Below are 12510 nucleotides of genomic sequence, written 5' to 3'. Positions count from 1 at the left end.
TCAATTATTTTAATTATAATTAAAATTTTATACCGGGCGGGATAGAAATGGGTTAATATTTTTAACAAATAACTCTAAATTGCGGAGATATATCTTTAAGGGTTATCTCGAGAAATTAATACCACTAGGGACAATTCTACCGAGGTGAGGTATATTTTGGCTTGCCAACTTGTTAATCAAGAAACCATGTCAGCCGAGATGATGCGTATAGCTAGTTTCAAGCATGAACTATTTACTTTAAATACTAGAAAACTTTGTTTATCACCAAATGATGATAAGAGATACATTCTACCCTGCGGGGTTCGTACATTAGCGCACGGTCATAAAGATATTGAAAAATTATAATGAATGCTTGTATTTATGTATATATATATACAGGGTCTTTTTTTTTTTGCTCGGAAAAGTGTTTTTTTTTCAAAAACTATTTATAGTACCGATTTCAAATTTGGAAGGTCAATTCTCTATACCGGGGGACATCAGTTTGAGAAATTTGAGCGTTTTCGGTAATGTTTTTCACCAATTTTGAAAAATTATTTTTCGACCACTAGGTGCGAGATAAAAAATTTCTATTATAAAGTTGTAGGCCGTCATCGAAAACCCTTAAAAATTGTTCACTCGACGAAAAACAACTTATTTATCAGTGAAAATTCGAGCTTGAAAAATTTACAAGTTGGTGAAGCCAAATTACGATTGTTTGAAACGATAATTGAAAAGGGAACAAGTCTAATACAAACGTAGTAGAGTTTTCACACTTGAAAAAATTTACACGTTTGGTTTTTAAATGCAGATATTTTATTCACATAAATTTTTACAAAACATTTTCAATAATATCACCATTGGCTGCAACATAGGTTTGTGCGCGGACAATTAAGTTCTCAAACGCTTTCTCTACCATTTCTGGTGTGACGTCTCGGCAAGCACTGATTATTCGTCTAATGAGTTCCTCCCTAGTTTCAATGGGCGTGGCGTATACCTTTGCTTTAACGAATCCCCAGAGAAAATAATCCAGCGGTGTTAGGTCAGGTGACCTTGCTGGCCAATGCACTGGACCATTTCTCCCTATCCACCTTTCAGGAAACTCGTTGTTGAGGTGCTCAGTTACTTGCCGGGAAAAATGCGGAGGGGCGCCATCTTGCTGAAACCACAACTGACGTCTTTCAGCCAATGGAAGGTCGTCGATTGCGTCACTCAGTTCGTTCTGTAGAAAATGTAAATACCTTTGGCCGTTGAGGTTCGTCGGCAGGAAAAAGGGACCAATCAAACGGTTTCCAACAAGTCCAACCCAAACATTGACCCGTTCAAATTGAACCTGGTGATGATATTCAAAACCCCAATGTGGGTTGATGTCAGACCAAAGATGGCTGTTTTGATGATTAAAGGGCCCATCTCTAGAAAATGACGCTTCGTCGGAGAACAAAACATGGCGCAAAAATTGTCTATCTTCTTGGAGAGCATTTAGTAACCAGTTGCTAAATTCATAACGTCTTTGATGGTCTCCGTCAATTAGTCCTTGGTGGAGCGTAGCTCTGTATGGGTGATAGCGATTCTTACGAAGAATTTTCCACACACGATTTGCAGAACAACCCAAATCAGCAGCGGCGTTAGCGCAACTGTGACGAGGATATGCCACAAAGTACGCGAGTACATTGTTCTCGAAGTCTAAATCCGGTTGACCCAATCCGCGAAACCTAGGTTGCAAGTTACCAAATTGATTGAAATCGTGAATTGCTCGTCTTACTGTATTTACAGATGGTGCTCCATTTGGATGTCTTTCTGCGAAGATTTCAGTCACTCTTCTAAGGTTTTGCGCTGCTTCTCCATAGTAAATGGCAACTATCTCGGTACGCTCAGCTACTGAATAACGAGGCATTGTTCGAAATATTATCAAACACTGATAATAATCTCCCAAAGTTTTCCTTTAAATACCCAATGCATGTTTAGGATTGACCTATAGCCTCGTGTTTTTTAAATCCGGTCGTTTTTTTAACCAAAGTTTCAACTGGATTAGGTAATTCGGTTTCAATTATCGTTTCAAACAATCGTAATTTGGCTTCACCAACTTGTAAATTTTTCAAGCTCGAATTTTCACTGATAAATAAATTGTTTTTCGTCGAGTGAACAATTCTTAAGGGTTTTCGATGACGGCCTACAACTTTATAATAGAAATTTTTTATCTCGCACCTAGTGGTCGAAAAATAATTTTTCAAAATTGGTGAAAAACATTACCGAAAACGCTCAAATTTCTCAAACTGATGTCCCCCGGTATAGAGAATTGACCTTCCAAATTTGAAATCGGTACTATAAATAGTTTTTGAAAAAAAACACTTTTCCGAGCAAAAAAAAAAAGACCCTGTATATAAAAAAAAACTGCTATTGCTATAAATTGTAAAAAAAATTATTTTATTGAATACATTTTGCACATGAACTCTTTAATCATTTTATCGTTTACATATTTATCTTTCTTAAACCTAGACACAATGTTATACATTTCTATTCCTTTACACCTGTTTATAGCAAAATAGATACAGAATGCTCCACACGTATTACTAGAATTACTCTGTAATTGATTAGAATTAAAAGTTACAGTTTTACTGTTTCGTTCAATAAAGTCATTAAATTTAAAATAATCTGGCGGGTTTCCAAAGGAATTCATGAATTCACAATTTTTATGTTTAGAAAAATATATTAGAACCCAGTGTTCTCCAGGTTCAGCACTCGTATCGGTATTTACAATAAATAGAGAAGGGAATATTTTTACGTATTTAGGTAGCTTGTCAGCCGCGAACACGCCTTGAAATATACTTTTAGTACTTAAATCTTTTTCAAGAATTTTAGTTATCTGTAGCGAATCCATTAATTACTGTAATCGAAAATCACGGTTCGATTTTTATCAATTTCAATCAAATTTTGAAACTCAGCGTAAATTAGAATGGAAATCGTCTCCGGTAACGGTTTTGCAAATTTTAATTCTAATCTCAGGTTACTGTTTTTTACAAGATGCAAGTGATTAGCGTTGTTATTAAGATCCGAGGTTAAATTGTACGCGAATAAACAATTTCCGTTAGGGTAATCTTCCCGACTTATCTGATTCCCTTCATCTACGTTCCACTGATTAGTTTGAATGAAAAGATTGCAATACGCTTGAATATATTGATTCTCCTCAAAGTTTAGAGATAACGCTTTATGAGGGACGCTGCTACCGTCAATGTACAATCCAATGCTTGATAAATCGAAATGTTGAAAGTTGTACGGGGATTTTTTCAAATCTCCTAGAAACGCTTTTTGTTCCACAAACCCGATAACAACTTTCTTGGGTGCTTGTCCGGTAAATAAATGATCTTGCACACTAGCCATAAGACCAGCGGGTATAGAAAATGAGGTGCACTCCGAACGAGTTACAGGATATTTAGCGGTTCCATATTGTAGCGCCTTGGCTTGAGCGAGCGATAGTTCCGGTATCACTTTAACTTTCCTCAGATAAAGGGAAGCTGATAAAATCTCCACTTTACATTTTACGTCGGAATGAACGCAAAAAGCTGCTCTATTTTTATCGAATTTAAATTTCAAATCAACCATATTTAATAAAAAGCGTGGTTGTTGACATAAATCAGTATGGACTACGCCTAACAAGTCAATCGCCCCTTTTTGCGCTAAACTCGCTCGTTTAGAGAAACCATCGTTATCGAAAAATGAATCGAACTTTCCAGGCGTATCCCGATAGAAAAGTGAACTCGTTAAATAACTTTTTTTCGCAGAATCTCCGAACGTTAATAAAGTTTGTATCATACTTTTATAAGCGTAATTTTGACTGGAAGGTGTTACTGATCTTTCATTAAGAAATACGTGGACGTCGCTAAAAAGCAAATGAAGAAACAAATTCTCGGGGGCGATATTGTCGGCTGGAGTTCCGGCGGCCCCACCCGCAACACCTGGAACCGCGGGTTGCGGTAGTTGACCATTATCTTTAGTTACCTTAACTCGAACGTGCAGCAAAGTTTGTGAAAGGTCTATATACGTTTCAGAGTTACCGTTGATAGAAAATGTAATTGATGCGTTATCAACTATATTTGATATTGGATTATACTCAACCCATTCTCCACCAATAATCGAAGATTGTGTCATAGGTACTTGAAACAAATCTAGCTCGGAATTTATACACTCAACTGAGTGCGGGTGTAAAAGGGACATTATGAGAATATATCGGAACGTTTAGGGAACCGTCCTTTCGCTATCCTGCCTGCTGTTGAAATGGCGCTTTTCGACTGAGTTCGTTTCCTTTTATTTCCGGAACCCGTCATTCTTTTAATATGATCCGTAGCTGAAGATGTTAGTCTCATGGCTTCATCAGCTGCTGAAGCTAAAGTTTCCCTTCCAGCGTTAATAGAATGCGATTTAAGCGCTGTTTTAATTGGGACTCCGCTAACAACATCGGTCGCTACTTTCGCTCCGGTACTTAAAAGTTTTTTCCCAAGTAAGTAGCGCCTTTCTTCAGTAAAGGTACCGCGAATCTAAACGCTGAAGATAATATATTTCCTAGTCCATGTCCTCGTTGCACGGCTAAACCTCTATATACAGGTATTCCACCGAAACCAACCTGGTTTAAATAGTAACTTTCATAATCAGTTCTTGAAGGTGAATATTCAGACCTCATGATGTTAACTGTTCGCTCTCTTAAGCTAGAATGAAGGTGTGTCCTGAATGATTAAAGGTTTATAGTGAAGTCCACATTTTACGGGGTTTAAAATGTAATACAACGTGAGCTTTTCCACTATGAAACTGTATTGGCTCACCTAAATCATCTGTTATATTAATCTCTATAGTCTTAATATTATTACACACGACTGGTAGGTAATGAGGTTGTGAAAATATTTTTGTAGTTGTTTTCCCATTAGACTCGGCTTTCTCTTCGACGCTTATGATTCTTAATAGAGGTGCTAAACTATCCCCAACAACGCTATTTTCAACCAGATCGGAATAAACGAATAAGGAATGTAACCCAGCGTTCATATCAACTGGGTAGGGGGTTATCATTGAATTTAAAATGGTGAAATCATTATCTCTTCTATCCTTAAAACCTAGTAAAATCGATAGATCGGGGCCAATTACAGCCCTGATTTTCGGTTGCAATTTAACTTTAATTCGATTAGAATAATTTAAATAAGCGAATGTAACTTGTTCTTCTTCTTGGTTGTGGACGTTCATAACATGTAATAGTTCTTCCGGAGTTTTATAAAAACCCGCGGGAACTTCAATTATTTTATCATATTCGAGAGGGTCTTTAACTAGAGGGTTATCAGTCATTTTATCATATTCGAGAGGGTCTTTAATAACCAATAGATTAGGTTTTCGAACGTTATGCCATGTCCGAGGATAGCTTATTTCCGCTAACCCAACTTCGTACTGTTCCTCAAATCTTAACGGTTCAGCTAAATACGTTCGAAATTTACCAACGCTATTATCTTGGTAATATAATGACGAGGAATCTGAAGGTAGCGTTACGTAAAAACTCATTTTAAATCCACTTCTTGTATCCAAGAATTAAATGTAGGGTCGTAATCTTGCCACTTGACATACAGTTCTACGCGGCCGTCCGATTTTTTCCTCTTTTTTATTACTTTTTCGATTATGAAGTAACAGTCTTTTAAATCTCGACCAACAATCTCAACCTCCTCTCGATAGAATACTCCTAAAATGGGGTTAGAATTTAAATCCATCAGCTTATATACAGGTGGGTCACGTGGTAGTCTCTCAGCTATTTTAAACAATTCTGTAGTAAAATTCGGGTTATATTTCTTATCGAAAATTGATAAATTTCTACTTATTCTACAAATATCTCCAATTTCAAACGCGTATGTTAACGGAGGAGAAAAATTTACCGAACCGTAAAGATTTTTCCATATTTTAGCAGAGTTATCTAGAGTAACTTCCGCGGGTTTACATTTAATTGATCTGTGATAACTATTGTTATAAGCGTTTATAATATCATCTAAAACGTCGATATATTTAAGGGTGTTATTCTGCGTGAAATAGCGATATAAACGAGATTTAAAACTTCTAATGAATCTTTCAATAATGGACGCTTTCATTTCCGATCGGGTAGCGAAAAATTTAATGTTCCTTCGTTGTAATTCACTCTGCACTTCTTGACAGACAAATTCGTTTCCATGATCACTTTGAATTCTTTTCGGTTGACGGCCTTTTTCAAAAACGTTACGTAACGCTTCTAAAATTGTTACACCTTTCTTATTTTTAACCGCTACAGCCATAACGTATTTGCTAAATATGTCGATAATACATAATACGTAGCGAGATTATATTTAGACAGCTTCTGAAAATCTGCCAAGTCCGCTTGCCACTGTTCGTCAATTCCATAAACAATAGTTCGATTTCGTTTGAATCGTCTTCTAGCAGGTTTATGCAGCGTATATGTATCCTGCTTTATTAGAAATTGTTTTACTTTTTCCAATGAAACCTTTAAACCTTTATGTCGAGCTGAATTATAGAGCGCTCGAACTCCAGCGAATGACCCTGGGTCTGCGGGGTTAGTATAGATCTGCTCAAGTTCTTTCTCCATATTGGGTAATATTTTGATGTAATGGCATGTAACGCCAAAAAAGGAAATTAAATAATTCTAATATTATAATAACTATGATAATTAATACAGCTGTGATAATTTTCGGTGATTTTGAAAATGATTGTGATAAATAGGCTAAAAGTCCTAAAGAGACCGTTTCTGTACAACCTTCCATTGTAGGCTTATACTATGAAATGAGAACAAAATTATCAGGTTAATATATTTTATTTAGTAGGTATCCAAGATCTTAGAGGACTAGGTGAAGATGATGATAACATTGAACTACTTGGCGGTGTATGAAATACAGCGAATGTTTTTAACAGTGTCAATCTTACAGGATTTTTAATTAAACGTTTTGAAATATTCGACTTATGAATGCCCTCGTAAAACTCTGTAACTCCTATAGGATCAATCGCTGTTCCAGGCGTTTTTCTCACAGCGTCATACAAAAGATCGATTATATTAGATCCTCCAATCACTTGTCCTCGAATAGAAAGCTCTCCTGAGTTAGCCCATCTAATATATCTCGGATCTTCCGTAGTCGCTCGGTATAATGAAATCGCATCACTAACATAAGTTGCAGGTAGAGAATAAGATATTGGCGCGAACCAGGTTTTAGGCCGTTCAGAGTTTTCAATAACGGGAGAGATTTTCTCTTTACGTACGTAAGTTAACCGTCGTTGGAGAGTTTGATTGTATAATGCTAATTTCTCTGATTCGTTTAAATCTGGATTATCTAGAATAGATTTCATTTCATCATCGAGTGTCTTCTCTTTTTGAAGTTCAGGTGTTTCTTCTGTTTTGGAAGGTGTATTGTTTTTTAATCTCTCCATTACATCTTCAGGTACTAGAAGCATTTTTCGAGCCATCATCGGTTTATAGCTCGGCTTATTGCACTTCCGGCGACTGAGCTAACGATAGATAGCAGTGGCGCTAATAAAAATGGAAGAAAACCACCTTTTTGTACCAGTATCTTTCGTCGTTTTGATATAGGGTTCTTCTTCGACACGTTTCGTATAACCGCGCTATGTTTCTTTAACCGCTTACGATGACGTTCTGACAGTTCAATTGTTCCGTGTAATACATTTATACAACATTATATAGCTTCCTTGCTAGCGTATTTAATAGCCGTCTTTCTTTGATTTAGATTACAGGATGTCAGGAAACGTAGAAAGTCTAGGTTTTCCTTTACTCGTTTTGAGACATCCATTTAGAGATTTTCTTAGCCTTTCTTAAAGCGCAATGAACAGTTTTGGAATGAAAAGGGCAGTTTAATTCAACGTCTTCTAGTTCTGATAATTTAGGACAACCGGTATCTTCGATGTTAGTTACTGGAACACCGAGGAGTGTCGATAATACTGCAGCTTTTTCTAAACCTTTGGTGAAAAACGAAGTAGCTTTTTCCGCTATCTGATTGCAAATGTCACGTCTCGTTCTGTAAGGACGTTCGCCGTCATCCCATCGAAGATGACAAATGTTATGAGATATCCATCTGCATTGTCTTTTATTTTCGTTTGAAAGCTCTTTGAAAGGGTATGGAGATTTGAAAGTAAACACTTCCGATTCTTCAGTTTCTAATATTACGTAAGCTAATTCTTTAATAATCCACTCTCGATTAACCCTAAAAAAATTCCCTTCTATAATACACTTCATTTTGGAATAAAGACAGCCGATTCTTCACCCGGTATTTAACCTGTTCGTAGTAAATACTGATCTGGGGTGTGAGGTTTCAAGTCAACTAATAAATACCCAAATTTCCGTGACGTAGCTTGTTGAAACGCATCAATAACGTATTTGCTATTGGTTGGAGATATCTGCCTCGCGAGATGATAAATTGTTGATTTATCTCGTGGTGATTTAAAAATAAATAGATAATGAGCATTTAAATTTAAAGTTCTTATTTCTTTTCCGGGGTAATAAAGGTTTTGCATTAAAATTAGTACGGAGGTGTTTCTGTGATGAGATCCACGAATAAATAAATTAGTTACATCTTTATTATTAGATATCTCGCATAATAAATCGTCTAAAATAACTAAATTCCTAATTTGCGGGTTTAATATATTATAATCGAGTAACCCTTCGTGAAACTTGACTGAAGGTGTGTGTTCTAATATGGATTGAAATAGTTTCGGCTGATACTCGGTATAACACCATATTATCCTCTCCGGAGGAGGGGATATGCAGGTCTTCTTATATTGAATCAACCGTCCCACCAGGAATGACTTTCCGCATTGGGTGGACCCGGCTACAAGCCCATTCATTGGATGTTGTAAGCTTAAATCCATAATGGTTAATGAGAATCGGAACATTAGTGCAATCAATTTTATTAGTTTTTTAACAAGTTTTTAGCATTGCATATTATTAGTGACATTATATTATTTAAAATTTCTTTCGACAATTCACAGCGAATAGTAAACATTTCAATAATATTTTCACAATCTACCGACATAATTATTTCATAAAAATGCAAATCTACGCGCTTAGAATAATCCATCATGATACAATCATGCTGGAGTTGAGATGGATGATCAATTTGACAGCCATTGCACGCTTTCTTAAGAGCTTCGTGTAATTGTTTAATTACAACGTTAGTCATCGCCTCCTTTATTTCCTTGATTTTCTTTAAACACTTCTGAATAGACTCGTACTGGTCGAGGAAATTCAACCAAGAAGATTGAGCGAAAGCTACCCCCTCTTTAGTCGGTAACAGTTTTCCATAGTTTACTCCATAACCATGGTACATTTGTCTAACATCTAAAACCTTTTGTTCGACAAATCTATGAACCGAAAACCGTTTGGTTTCAGAACCTGTGAAAACCCACGAAGTTTCAGCTTCGTTATTGAAATAAGCTTCAATGTCATCTTTCTTTGTCCATAGCTCTTGCAGTTCCGCTTCTGTTAGTTTGATACCCTTTGTTAAATCTAATAGACCGCAGTAGATGGTTTCATCTGCATAAACGATTAACCCTTTGTCAGCAGACACAGGAAATGAACAATTCCTATAAAATAGATACATTAAGACAAAGTTAAGAGTTATCACTGAGTATTCCTACTTACATTTTAAGGTTCCTCGGAGTCACTTCCAATACAATTCAGATGGTGAACTTTCTAAATATGGTCTTACTATTATACGGTTTTCCCTTTTTATACTCTGAAATTATTTATCTTCGATATCTTATTTATTAAAATGGAGTTTAAAATTAATTCCATTCTACGTATACGCATTTTGAAGTGTATCGCGTTACGTATATAGGAATTTACCCGGTCCTCATACGGAATCACGTGTACAATTACAATACTTGAGAACGATACGTTTCTCATACTTAAACTTTAGATATTCGTTTGAAATACTCGTGAGAAAGGTTCAAGTGTCAAGCATATTTAAGTACTACAATGATATTAAAATGAAGTTTAAAAATATTTCCATTCTACGTCATTTTAACAACGAATATTCCATGACGTCAAAACACTCAAATCCATGTTTTAAATTCAAATTAACCGCGCCCCAATCCGCGCACGTTAACCGCGTCCCATATTCCATGACGTCAAAATACTCTTAAATTCAAATTAACCGCGCCTCCCGGGTAATCCGCGCCCCAGGAAATCCGCGCACGCGCGCTATCTCCCACTCAGGTTATCACTTTTTACATCATTTCAACTTATTCCGTACGATAAAACTTGATAAGATATACGTTCAAGTATCTTTCGCGATAAGCGGAGATAAATGAACAAGCTGGCCTGGACACAATATGTTGATATACGGGAAAACAAATCGTCGCGAGAAATACCCTAAATACATTGACTTTTCGACGATTTTACCCCCATTTCACCCCTTAAATCCCGGATTTCGATCCCGAACCCAAACCCGAACCCGGGTTTGACGCCACACCCTCACTTTCCTTCTACTCCGGTCTCCAGGCCTCTAGCCTCCGAAGCGGTGACTAATGGACCTCCGATCTCCAGGCCTCCGGCCTCCGATGCGACTAAGGGGCCTCCGGTCTCCAGGTCTCCAGCCTCCGAAGCGACTGAGGTACCTCTGGTCTCCAGGCCTCCAGCCTCCGATGCGACTAATGGGCCTTAGGTCTCCGCAGGAATATTGAGTCTCCGGCCTCAGAGGTCGAAGGACTGTAGACTGAAGGTCGGAGCCGCCGATGTATGGTGTTGGGTAAAAAACATGGTTCAATCTAAGAAATTACCGTAACCGAACGGTAATTTCACCATAAAATTTACAGTGATATGAACGTATAAAATTTGGCCTTAAAATTAATTATTATTATTATTTATTATTAAGGGTAATCCGATATCAAGAATGTATTTATTTATACTCAGGGAGAATGAATATGTCGAGATTATTTTTAGCGTTTCTCCAATTCCACCCGTTGCCCCCCCCCCCCCCCCCCCGGTATGCTCCTCCGCTTTAATAAAATCAAATAATACTGCAATCTCGTTGGTTCTTAAAAATTACGTTTTTCGACGCGATTAACGCTGCAGCGAGGACGCAAAAAATAAGACCGCCTCCTTTCCCCCCCCCCCCTTAGCGTGACGGGGTTAGGGGCTCAACGTGTCCGTCGATAGTCTCGACATATTCATTCTCCCTGAGTATAAATAAATACATTCATGCCGATATTTAAAATTACGTTGAAATGGAACTCTACATTTTTTACCGTTAAATAAACAGTGATAATATATTTTTTAACTTAAAAATAACACAACATTAAATAAAAATGTTGACCGTTGAAATAAGTTTTTAAACCTAGGGTGGGAAAATGTTTTTCTACGGTAATGCCACATTAAATTAAACACTCTAATGTCGGCAAAATGGTTTAAAGGAAACTATAAGCTTATGTTTTGAAAGACCATTAACTAGTTCTTTTTATAAAGTTACGTGGCATTCTTGTGCCTCTTACGTCACATTATCTAAGTTTTACAAGTCTAAGAGTGCTCGCTTCAGACTCGAGGAATATAGGTTTTCTACCGCGCGTGCAAATCGAACGCGCGAAGAACATACTAATAAGTCTGTGTCTTGTGACGAAAGAGCAACATATTATCAGAAATACATGAACCGAAATTATCAGCGAGCAAATTTTTCTCGGACGGCAATTTCTCCGTGCGACAGGGGAGGGTCGAATAGCGAGGCCTTGTTAATTTTCCACCTCCCGCGACTACAGGGAAAATTTTTAATGCACAACGGGTAACTAGACCGCCATCTAGTGAGGCTAAGAGAAATTATTTCATCGAAGAATATCGTGCGAAACGTTGTCTGCAAACCTAGGCTTAGCCGTGTTTTGTTATTGATAGAGGTCAGTGGAAGGCGGTAGCTGCCGCAGCTGTCCAAAATGGAAAAAGTAGATGAATTAAACACCTTTTTAACTCATCTTACTAGACCATATATGTATGAAAGAACAGAGAAATACGTTAGTTTTATTAGAATCAGAAAATATTCAGAATTATTTAATGGAGCTACTTAAGATATATGAAACCCAGATAAAAAATATTTAGGCTTAGCAAAGAAACAGAAGGCCACGGAAGAAGAAACTAAAATCATGGACTAATGGACATTAATTAGTCCATGCTAAAATAAACCACGAGAAAAGAACTAGTAGAAATTTGAAAAAAGAATGATTATTTCGTTTACGAGTAAGCTACCTTTACGTTGCTATTCAGTTTTATATTTCAAATAAAACAAGTACAATTATTTTAACAAAATAATACAAATATTCATTGTGTATAATTCTTAACGTAGTCAAGTGAGACTAGTTTTTGCCTTTCTTCCACTGACACATGATGCACTGCAGCACTTGTTATTTTTTCCCCAGCATCATATTTTATTTATTTATTTTTCGAGAAAGTTTCGCTCGGGCATCGCCAGGTAGCGTATTCAAACCTTCGCCGTATGGAGGGACGTCGCAGCCACAAACGAATCGCGCTGGAAAAAA

Source organism: Leiobunum rupestre, chromosome 2 (genome assembly GCF_980474605.1).
Source record: "Leiobunum rupestre chromosome 2, qqLeiRupe1.1.hap1, whole genome shotgun sequence".
Taxonomy (NCBI): domain Eukaryota; kingdom Metazoa; phylum Arthropoda; class Arachnida; order Opiliones; family Sclerosomatidae; genus Leiobunum; species Leiobunum rupestre.
This window is presented reverse-complemented; position numbering follows the sequence as displayed.